Here is a 12,317-nt window from a genome sequence, read left to right as displayed (position 1 = left end):
TTATTTTTTCTTTTAGGAGAGAGAAAGACATGAAGTTGAATGGGTTACAGTAGGGGAGGGGGGGTCTGGGAAAAGTAGGGGAATGGGAAAGATATAATAAAAAATACTGTTCGAAATTCTCAAAGAATAAATTTTAAGGAGGGGAAATGAGTATAACGTGAAATAAATCAATAAAATGACGTCACAACTTCTTAATACAGCTTAAGCCATGGGCTTGTTTTTAAGATGTGTAGATGATCACTCTGCTAACTCAGTGATGAAATAGAATTCCAGAAGGGAGTAGCTGTCTTTATGATGGGTGGGTGCTCCATGTACGGAAAGGGGCTAAGCAGTACATGAGCTCCAGCCTGTCAGGCTTGTTTCCATCCCGAACGCCTCAAATAAGAAAGAAAACTCAGTGCTGGGCTCGATGAGAGCAATCCACACGCATGTCTCTGTGTGTGACGTCACCGCAGGCAGGACCCTTTTTATTGCCACAAGCCAGCTGGGAACCTTTGCTTGAATGAAATGCTGAGATTCCTGGGAAGGTCAGTGAGCTTGTCACTTTTCTCTAGGTGGGGCCCTGCATCTGGTGTGTCTGAACACGGGGTTTAAAGTTGCCTGGAGACACTTTTAGTTCTGTACATCTGTTGTAAGTACTCCATTAGCCAGTCATTGAGAGTGACTTTCTCGAAACTGCCACAACCAACACCAGCTGTGTGCATTGCCTTACGGAGAAGGTTCTCTACGGGAGATTTTTTTTTTTTTTAATTGTGGTACAATCGCGTGCCACTAAATGAACTAATTAACTCTTAACCATGCTGAAGTAAGGTCAGCGTGTGACGTACACTCACGCTGCAGTGCCTGCTTGGAGGAGTTGTGAGTTTCTCAATGGCCATGGTCGGATCCCTCAAGTGCAAGCCCAAGGGTGGCAAATGACTGGCAGATGCGTTCAGCTCTGGGAATACCAGGCTGCCAGGAGTCAAAAGACTCAGAAAGGCTATCTTGTAGAGCGGTGTTTCTCAGCCTTCCTAACTCTGTGACCCTTTGATACAGTTCCTTATGTTGTGGTGACCCCAACCATAATATTAGTCTGTAATTTTGCTACGGTTACAAATTGTAATGTAAATATCTGTGCTTTCTTTTTTGTTTGTTGGTTTATGATGTGTGTGTGTGTGTGTGTGTGTGTGTGTGTGTGTGTGTGTGTGTGCTTTCTTATGGTCTTGGGCAACCCCTGAGAAGGGGTTGTTCCATCCCAAGAGTTGCGACCCACAGGTTGAGAACCACTGCTGTAGCGCCTTCTGAGTATCCTGGGTCAACCTGCCTGACGTCATGAACATGGAAATTAGTACCTGTCTCTCATGTGTACCCCAGATTTTCCTAGTTAATCTTTCACTCAGGTACCTTTGGGGGCAGGATTTTCTTCTCTAAAAGTCATGTGATGTAACCCTGACTTCCAGTTACCTGAAAATATGATTTGCACTTTAGAGGGTGACTAGGTTTAAGTGAGGCTGCCGGAGTGTGTTCTGGTCTCATTTCTGTTGCTATGATAGAATAGCTGACAAGAGGCAGCTGAGAGGAGGAAGGGTTTATTCAGCTGACAACCCCAGGTCACAGCCCATCCTTGTGGGGAAGTCAAAGCGGGAACAAATTTGCTGACTTCGTTGGCATCCAGGAAGCAGGGAGAGAAAGGAAGGGTTCAGGGTCCCAATACCACCCTCAAGGGTGCACCCTTGATGACCTAACTTCCTCCCACTGGACACTACGACATGACAGTTCTCCCACCTCCTGGTTAGTGTCATAGGCTAGGAACCAAGTCTTTAACATATGAGTTTTGGGAGGGACGCTTCCAAGCCGCAACACTGTAGTACAGGTTCTTACTTTTCTCTATGGTCAGTACCACAGCCTCCCAAGCCCCCTCGGGTTCCTATTCCCTTCAGTACAGTCTCCTCATTGCTGAGAGGAACATCTTAGAACATCTTAGTCACCACATATTTGAAGAATGTTCACTCAGTGTTCATCCTTAGTTCATCTTCATGTTGGGCTTTGCCATTCCAAAACGAAGTTATGGATTTGTTCTTTCTTTTTGTAAGTGCCTTCACATTTTAATTTTATGTGTGTGGGTATTTAATTTGTGTGTGTATCTGTGCCCCATATATGTCCATCGCCCTTAGAGGCCAGAAGATGGTCTTACATGCCATGGAACTGGAGGTACGGACCGTTGTGAACAGTCACGTGAGTGCTGGAAATCAAACACGGGTCTTCTACAAGAGCCGCCAATGCTGTTAACCATTGCGCAATCTCTCCAGTCCCAGTAGACTCTCTTTGTATATAGTTTTCCCTCCCAAAACTATGCTGGTAGGAGGACTCATAGTTTTGGCTTATCTATTCACCAGCAATCAGACTCACACAGTGGGTAGGAACCTCGCACTCATGGATCAGATGACTTAAAACATGGGTGGGCCTACAGCCTAAATCCAAACTTGTATATGGTTTCTCAAGACAGTAGGAAGCCAAGAAGTGAAGGAGTTAAAAGCACAAAGGGAGACAGGGTTTGAGATGACCTGTTGGCAGGGTGGAGGAAGGCACGCTTCTTGTTTTGACCTGGGATTTCTATGAAACATGAGTACAAGGTGGTGGCCTCATCGCTCTTTGTGAGATGTGGTGGGAGATGGGGGAGAATGAACCAGGAAATAGAGGAAGCATGTGGCTCTGATTGGTCTCCACTGGGACTCCACCCCTGTCTACTATCTAAGGAGCCGGTCACATGGGCCTCCAGCTGGCTGTTCCAAGAAAGCCTTATCGTCTGGCTCCTGCCTCCATCCATTAGGATCTCCCAGGGGTTGAGGGTGTGAAAGTATGATTCTCAAACCATTCCCCATGTTTCTAAGATGCCAGATGCACTGGAGGCAGAAAACTAGAGATGGGGAGGGTGGCTGGGTTGTGGTACAGCAGGTGGTACTTTCAGGGACTTGGATGCTGCAGACATAGTTGGAGGAAAAGTTGTTGGCACAGCCCACAACTTGCCAAGACAGTTGGTCCAAGCCCATCTTTTTCTAGGAAGAGCCGAGGACACTTGTGTTTCATGACACTCTGCATTCAGTAACACTTTTGACAACTGTTTACTCATTGCCGATGAAGCTCAAGGCTCTGTTTCAAGCATTGTGCTGGTCTCAGCATCTTGACTTGCACTTGGACAGTATCAATCGCTTTCCTATCAGGTACATGTGTCTCGTGGAAGCTCTCTCTCTCTCTCTCTTTCTCTCTCTCTCTCTCTCTCTCTCCTCTCTCGCTCTCCTCTCTCTCTCTCTCTCCCATCTCTCTCTCTCCTCTCTCTCTCTCTCCTCTCTCTCTCTCTCTCTCTCTCTCTCTCTCTCTGTGTGTGTGTGTGTTGAATGGCTGGCCATGATCTCAGACAGTTTAGCCTCCAAACGGGAAGCCAGGGCTAATCTCATCGTTAGGAGGCTTTGGTTTATATTCGTCTTGGATCTCATTTTCACAGTAATCAGCAGAAACGATTAGAGACACTGTGTGCTTGGATCAGGATGAGGCAACCCTTCCTTCCAGGACACAGTATACACAATGTATCCAGCCTGGCCTCCGGGGACAATAACAAACACACTGGTGGGACTGGCCTGCTTTGAAGTTCGGAACGGGCATCCTATCTAGTCTGTGTGCCAGCAATGTGCCAAGGACAGGACCTATCTGTGGATGATGGGCAGAACAAAGGGGACTTTCCAAGATGAAGACAAGTGGAGCAGAGTGTGGTGGAAGGGTTGTCCCCTCTCTCTAGTCATGAGACTTCTGGTGAGGTGGCCCAAGCCAGGCATGGTCAGCCCCCTCTGGGCTTTGCAGCCACTGAATGGATCCTCACAGTCTCTGGTGGATGGGACGTTTCCCCAGTCTACTGATGAAGAGACCAAGGCCAGGAGGTGGAATGACCATTAATGGCATGCCTCCTGACTCCTGTTCCCACAGCCCACACCACTGTCGTCCTCTGGAAGGTGACTACAGAGTTGTCAATGTAAAAGCAGCTTCCAGGGGAAGGAATGAACCCATGCGCAGCTGCAGCCATGAGTCCACAGGACTGTGAGCTGCAGGGATCACAGCAGGGCAGTGTGTCTGTATGTGCCTCCCCCATATAGCTCCCCCCCTACACTGGGGTGTGGCACTGAGACAGGGCAGGTGGAGAACAGAGTTCCCAACACTTCTCATCAGTCCCTACTGAGGATACCCCAGAGCTCGGGCAAACCTCAGTCCATCAGAGGTAGGAAGGCCCTCCTGAAGTGTGAGCATTCATTCTGCTTCTGATGTGTGTTTGGGAGCGACCGGGAGAAAGAGTGCCAGCCCCTTGGTTGAGGTTGCAGGTGGTCCAAGGCCACATTTGCCCACAGACCAGGTAGCGAGATAAGCAGCTCCTCTTTCTCCATCCACAGCCAGTTGGTCCTCAGGCAAGGCCCTGGAAGCCTGGAAGTCTCAGGCCCTGCCTGTTTAGCTCTCCTCAGAACCTTCCAGCTCCGAGTCCTCCTCTCTGAACAGGCTATGGTGCTGAGACTGTGTTCATGCAGGAAACATGGACAGTCAGCTTCCCCGAGGGGCTGAGTGGATCCTTCATCATTGCACAACTAGTTTGACCATAAATCCAAATTAAGGAAAAAAGTTCCTCCCTAAGCCCACACCCTACATCAAGTCAGTGTTTTGTTTCGCTTCTGCCTCAGGTCCACCCTTTTCCATATCTAGGTTTTACAATGTCATTTCTGAGGTGCTGTCCCACCTAATATTAGCATAATGATCTCATGTGAATTTTACCGTTTTTGTCCTGGTCATTTATAATTTTAATGACTGAAAAGATTCCTCCAAGGGAACCCCGAGGGGGGGGGGGGGGAAAGCAAACTTTCTTCTCTGGTTCTCAATCAACAGTCAGAGGAGACAATGGCACACCATGTCAACGAGTCTTCCTCCCCACAGCAAGCAAAAGCAAGAGGTCCTGCTAGGATACCAGTTGCATGTCTTCAGACTTACTCCTATCTTACCCCCAAAGATAGTGCGGTCCCACAGGCTGAGAACTCCGTCTCCAGGTGTGTGCCACCTTCCACTGCCAGACTCAGGCCCAGCTTTGTTTTTGCCTGTGCTTCTGATGGTGAGTACAAACCAGGGTTTCCAGAAACCTGCCTTTGGATTAGTTCAATTTCCTAGAAATCCAAGGAAGCGACTATGCTTATGAGTTATATAATAAAGGATATTACCCAAAGATGGAGACCAAGATGTGCCTGGGGCACAGCAGACAGTTTTCCTTTGGACATGACAGTTTGTGAACCACCGCCCAATGCGGGTCGCACAGGGCATCCGAGTTCTTTGCCATGTCATCTTCTAGCTATTTGGAAACCCTGCAAACTCAGCCTTTTCAGATTTGGAAGGTTCTTTTTATCGACATGATTGATTATATCACTGACCAGTGGTAGCCACTCAACCTTCAGCACTTCCTCCTTCCTAAAGGTTGGTGTGTGTGTGTGTGTGTGCCGCCGCGGCGCGCGCGCTGTGTGCTGGCCTTTTTCTCGTGTTCCAGATACCATTCCTGAAAGCCCTGGTGGCCAACCATCATTCACTTCATCATCATACCAGGAGACACTTCTGGCATATCGTGCAGATCTGAAGTGGTTATCAGTCCTGAGCCAGGAAGGGGGTGAAGAACAAAGGCATATTTTGCAATAACACAAAACACATTGTAACTGACCCAATCTTTTCCCGGTGATTCCCCTGTTTTAAGCTTGGTAAATAAACATAGAAACCTTTCCCCGTCGTTGAAAATTTTTTCCTGACAGTAAGTTCCCAGAAGTTGGATTAGTAGGGGTCAAATGGTGTAGACAATCTTTTTTATTCTTAAAAAACAAAAAAAACAGAGTAGGACAGTGTGGCGCACACCCTTAATCCCAGCACTCAGGAGGCAGAGGCGGTGGATCTCTGTGAGTTCAAGGCCAGCCTGGTCTATAAGAGCTAGTTCCGGGACAGCTAGGACTACAGAGAAACCCTGTCCTCGAAAAAACAAAACACAAACAAAAACAAACAAAACAAAAAGCAAATGAAACAAACAACCATCCCAAGAGGCTGGAGAGATGGCTCAGCAGTCAAGAGCACACACTGGTTATAGAGGATCCTAGTTTGTTTTCTAACGCCTACATTTGGAGGCCCAGAACTATCAGAATCCCAAAGAAACTACTCCATTTCCCCAAATTCTGATGGTTAGACAAATCCAGGAATTCCTCAGGAACTTGTAAAGTCTGTTCCTTTCTATCTAAAGAAGTCAGTTCCCTTTATCATCAGCAGAAGGAACAAATGGGCTCTCTGTGACGCCTATTGGCATGCCAAAGCCCCTGATACCATAAAGTACCTGTCACACATTCTGAGTCCATGCTAGCTAGCGTCCTAGCTCTACTCATCTCCTTCCCTACCCTAACTCAAACTCTAAGGGTCCAGCACTTTTTCTGATCTTCTATAGGTACCCTGAATTTACTTGTACATACCCACAGCACAGAACCCGTGCATACACACAATTTAAAAAAAAAAAACACAATAGCCTGTTACTTCCTTTTCATTATACTAATTATATACTTAACATTATAGACTCGGAGCAAGTTTCCACAGTCCTTATTAAGATCTGCCCTGATCTCACATGCCTCACTGTCTGCCATCTTGTGAGGGTGGGTTCCATCTGCTGGTAGGAAAAGGAGGGCAGAGGAAACCCTGCTCCATGTCTTGTGTCTCCAGCTCACTGGGCATAATCTAGGATCCGTTTGGGGACTGAACTGAAATTGTGCCCCATGCCAGTAGAAGTTAAAATTGGAGATGAGAATTTAAAGGAGGGACTTATGGAGGAATGGGATCATAAGGGTGCATCATGATCCATGGTCCTTCTAAGGACCATAGCAGGATGAGCGGCAGGTATGTGTGGGTCCTGTACACCCAGTGAGAGGCCTTGGAGAAACCCAGCATGCGGCAGGCAAACCTATGAACTTGGACTTCCAACGCTCCAGTGTGAAGCTTTCCAGTCTTGAAGGTCTATGAGTCTTTAACGTGACAAGTGGAGCTGGCTTCCATGACGTCCACCTGCCCCCAGGACTAGGTGTTTGTCAGACTTGCTGATCATGAACGGCCAAGAGTGACAGTCGGTGAATTTGGGTCAAGGCCCTCTGTGCGTCCATTTGAGGGCCCAACACACAGTCTAAAAATGCAGGCCTTGTTGTCCTGAAAATGGGGGAAAAGCTGCCAGGAATTTTTATTTGGTTCATTGCTGTGTTTCCTCCTTGGGCCACACTGGGCCATGGCACCTTCGTAATTACGTGGGTCGCGTTGACAGTTCACCTCTCTCCAGGCAATATCAGTCCATTCGAGGCCAGTGAGAGACCTTGCTCAAAAAACAAGGTGGAGAGCTCCCAAGGGATGCCACCCCATGGCTGACATCTGGCTCCACCTGCGCTCTAGCACATGGCACACACGCCCATCCTCATGCCTGTGCACACACACCCATAACGTACAACATGAACATGCATACCCATACATGTACACAAACGTAGAGCCCAATATTCTTCCAGCCTTTCAATGAGGAGTCTATCACGGAGCTGTGACATGGATCGTTTTTTCCTTCCAGCTTTCCTAGAGTCTCCTGACCCAAGATACGGACAGAACCAGGAGCAACTCCCTTTGTGTGTGGCCAGTGCAAACACATAGGGACCAGGCTTTGCATTTGATCCTGCCAAGAAGATCTTTCTCCAAGTGGACCACCCTGACACTGTCTCTGTCTTACCAGCGCCAGGACTGCAAAACTCATGCCACCGTGCTCAGATGATGTTCTTACACAGGCGTTGAACCCAGGTCCTCATGCTTGCATAGCGAGTACGTGACCCTGCCCATGACCTCTGCTTATAAATGATTATTTTTGCTCGAAACGTTTCACCATGACCTCAGGTAATGCAGCCCAGGACTACAGCTCGTCTGAAGAGCCTGCCCCTCGTTCCTTATCTACTTCCTTGAACAATGCTGGCATGGCCATTACTTTTCAGCCTCATCCCCCCCCACACCTCCGCCTTGAAAATATGTTCTGTGACTGCTGATACCTGCCTGCCTGCCTGTCTTCTGCATCACTGGCCTGATGATAAGGCAGGGTTTGTGCCGGAACCTTGGGAGGCGTGTAGGCTTACACCCTACTCCTATTAGCAGCGTGACCTTGAGCTAGTAACTGGAAGGCTCATTTTTTTAGATTTTCCCAGTGTGAACAATGACACTGTCTGTCCTCAAGAGTGGAAGGACCACGGGACATTGAAAGACACTTGGGAAAGTGCCTCCCTCTGGGCCAATTCTGGATAAAAAGAGAGTGGATGCCCATGCACCTTTGTGAGCTGGAGCGGCTACGGCTATGGCTCTGGGGGCCTTCCCTGCCCAGCAGCCAACCTCATCCCCACACCTTGCCACCTCTAGGATCTGCTTCACCTGAAAATGGGCGTGGCCATTCCTACTTCCCCAAGCTTTCTGGAAGGGCAATAGAGCAACTTCTAAAACCAGGACTGTTTGACACACGGTAGATATGATAACTGCCATTTTCCTTTCCCTCCTGCCTGGATTTGGCAAGGGGCTGGCTACCCTCGTAACAGATTCAGAGGAGAGAACAAGTAAGGGGCAGGTGCCCAAGTTCCCCCTTGATTTGTGCTTCAATCTCTGGCATTACATCTCAGAAGAATAAGAGTATGGATTTTGTCCTCGGCACCTCCCAGGGAAAGGTGTGGATTGAAATAAAGCAGCTTGATAATTGTGTGGCCCAATACAAAATATGGGACAAGGCTGAAGGGTTGGCTCTGCGGGTAAAGTGCTTGGCTTATAAGCATGAGGACCCGAGTTCAATCCCCAACAACCACATAAAAATTGGGACATTTTGGCATCCATTTGTAATCCCAGTGCTGGGGAATGGAGACAGGAGGATTCCTGGGGCTCACTGGCCAGCCCAGCCCAACCAATTGGCAAGATCCAGGTCCCAGTGAAGACCCTGTCTCAAAAAACAAGTCACATAGCTTGAGGAACAACACCTGAAACTGACCTCTGACCTACACACAGCACATGCATCTGATGAACATGCGCGTGTGCGCATGCGCGCGCACACACACACACACACACACACACACACCACACACACACACACACACACACCAACAACCACAGAGGCTGGATTTAGCAGCACTGCCCAATGTTCCATGTCCCTAAACCCCCAGTGGGCCCGAGAGCCTTCCTGCCTGCCACACACATGGGCTTCACTGTTGTTAGTGCACTCTTGCTGTGCTGGGGAATAGCAATCTGCACAGGTCACATCTGGACACCCTGACTGAGCCTGAAGATGATGGTTTATCGTGAACAGGACCAACTGCGGCCAGGAGCTGACTCAGAACTGAGTGTGGATGGAAGGCCAGGTGGGGCAGTGGAAGTTACGAGAAACAGGCTTATTCAAGACCCTGAGCCTACTGCGGCCTGAGGCAGGTATTCGTGCATACAGTGGCTATATAGTGTCACAAGATATGCATTAATTCATCAAGTAGGACCCAGCAATCAATAACAAGTCAGGTTCTGTGAGTGAAATGACTGTGTGATTCCTACTGAGAACCCCAGCTCCAGCCTGGGTTTATGCTAAGGAGCTCACTATCTTCCATATTTTACTCAGCATCTCATGTGTGTCTGCCACAGTTTGTTCTCCACGTTCAATCCTTCCTCAGAGAGCAAAGATTGTTCATACTGGGACCCTGGAGCCACATTTCCAGAGTCCAGCCATTCTCCCCTGCCTCCTGGTCCTGTGATCTTGTGTGTGACTTACCCTCTGCTTGCCTCAGTTTCCCCATTTGGAACACTAGGATGCTAAAGGTAGTTGAGATTTTGAGATTCCTTGTATTAACATGGAAGACACGCAGAAGAGTGTTTGGCACACAGTGAGGATGCAGGAGATGTGGGTTGTCTTTAGTTTATGGTTTCCTTTCCCACTCGTGAAAGCATAGAAGTTGAAGAAATCATTAAAACACATTAAAAGGAGGTATGCCAGGGAGGGAAGATAAATGAACTGTTTGCATAACACGAATTAAGAGAGTCACACTCAAGAAAGAATTGTTCCCTGTTTGAGGACAGCACCATCTGGAAGGAATTAAAGGGGGGGGGGGAGGGAGTGGTCATTGAGCAGAGAACACTGTTGGAAGGAGATAATTCACTCTGCTGTGCGTAAATGGTCCCAAAGGAAGGACATTGCTCTAGGCTTGGCCAGCATGAGTCGGGGGCCCAGAAAATATTTGACTCCACAAACAGTGATTTGATTGGTCTGCATACCTAAACTAGCGAGGCCATTCCAGTGAAGAGGCACATCACCTTGAAAAGGCTGCTTCTGTAACAGAATTATCCTGATAGCAAGGTACCACGTGCTAACTGTGACATGAACAATAAGGGAACTGCGAAGCCTAGTGAAACAGGGACGTAAGGAAACACTCTTAAGCGTCTATGCTGTGAGTGTGAATTAGCATAATTTGGGAGAGTCCTTGACTGTGATTTTATTGTTTGGTTGGTTTGGGTTTTTGAGACAGAGGGGAGGGTGGTCTCAGTCTGTAACCCAGGATGGCCTAAAAATTACTTATGTAACCTAGGCTGAACTTCAAACTCATGACAATCCTGCTACCCTCAATCTCCTTTGTGTTTGTTGTGAGCCACCAATCTGGTTATGGGATTTTATTTAAGTCATAAAAACATCTATATATCTTTTGGCCTACTGATCCAACTTCTGAGACTTTATTGGTTATGAAAATCTTAAGTGAAAAAGAAAGGGGAGGAAAAAAGAGAGAAGAAAAAGAAAAGAAAAGAATAAAAGGAAAAAATGTCTGCTTTTAATTTGCTGGGATAATAGTGGTGTCCCCTCCAGAAACTCTTTGCAGTCAACAGAATGATAAGAGAATAAAAAAACTGATGGCAAAATTCTTGTGAAATAATTATAATTATAATATTAAATGGAGAACTCTGCAGAAGTGGCATTGTAAAGCCTGAGTATGCAAATGGATGGAGCTGGAAAAGCAAAGCAAACGGTGCTTTGATGGAGGGTGTGGGCTGTGGGAGGAGCCTTGAAGGAGGGTGTGGCTTGGGGGGGGATGAGCCTTGAAGGAGGGTGTGGGCTGTGGGGGGAGAGCCTTGAAGGAGGTTGGCTTGGGGAGGAGCTTGAAGAGGGTGGGCTGTGGGAGCCTTGAGGGATGTGAGCTTGGGAGGAGCACTGAAGGGGTGTGCTTGGGAGGAGCCTTGAAGGAGGTGTGGGCTTGGGGAGGAGTTTCTTTCTGATTTGGATTTGTATTCTGATTGGTTGTACAAGGATCAAGAACACCCAGGGACTCCCTGGGATTGGAGAAGGCAATTGTCAGTTGTTTCTGTATGGACACAGGTTTAGCTTCATTCCCTGAACAAAGAGGAAGGCATAGAGCCTCAGGTTACCAGAGAAGGATCCAATGGGCAGAGCCTGGGGCCTTCAGGGCTGGGAAGAAGGGAGAGGAAAAAGAATTGCTTGGCTCACTACCTGCACTTTGGGCAAATGTGGCCTTACACCACCTGCAACTTCAACCAAGGGGTTGGCACTCTTTCTCCCTGTCGCTCCCAGTCATGCATCAGAAGCAGAATGAATGCTCACACTTCAGGGTGGCCTTCCTACCTCTGATGGACTAAGGTTTGCCTGAGCTCTGGGGTGTCCTCAGCAGGGACTGATGAGAAGTGTTGGGATCTCTGTTCTCCACCTGCCATGTCTCAGTGCCACACCCCATGTGTGTGGGTGGGGCGGGCCATATGGGAGGGGGCGCATACAGACACACTGTCCTGCTGTGATCCCTGCAGCTCACAGTCCTGTGGACTCCTGACTGCGGCTGCGCATGGGTTCATTCCTTCCCCTGGAAGCTGCTTTTACATTGACAACTCTGTAGTCACCTTCCAGAGGATGACAGTGGTGTGGGCCGTGGGAACAGGAGTCAGGAGGCATGCCATTAATGGTCATTCTACCTCCTGGCCTTGGTCTCTTCATCAGTAGATTGGGGAAACGTCCCATTCACCAGAGACTGTGGGGATCCATTCAGTGGCTAAGTTCTGCAGAGCCCAGAGGGGGCTGACCATGCCTGGCTTGGGCCACCTCACCAGAAGTCTCATGACCAAAATAAAGGAACTGATCCTTCTGCTAGGCTCCATCTGTCCATACTTTTGTTCAAACTAGTTTGTCAATCACACCTTTGATTGACAAGCTAGAGCAAGTACAGAAGGCACCCAGAATGTCTGGAGGCTAAGCCTAACAGAAAAGA

Source organism: Arvicola amphibius, chromosome 13 (assembly GCF_903992535.2).
Source record: "Arvicola amphibius chromosome 13, mArvAmp1.2, whole genome shotgun sequence".
Taxonomy (NCBI): domain Eukaryota; kingdom Metazoa; phylum Chordata; class Mammalia; order Rodentia; family Cricetidae; genus Arvicola; species Arvicola amphibius.
This window is presented reverse-complemented; position numbering follows the sequence as displayed.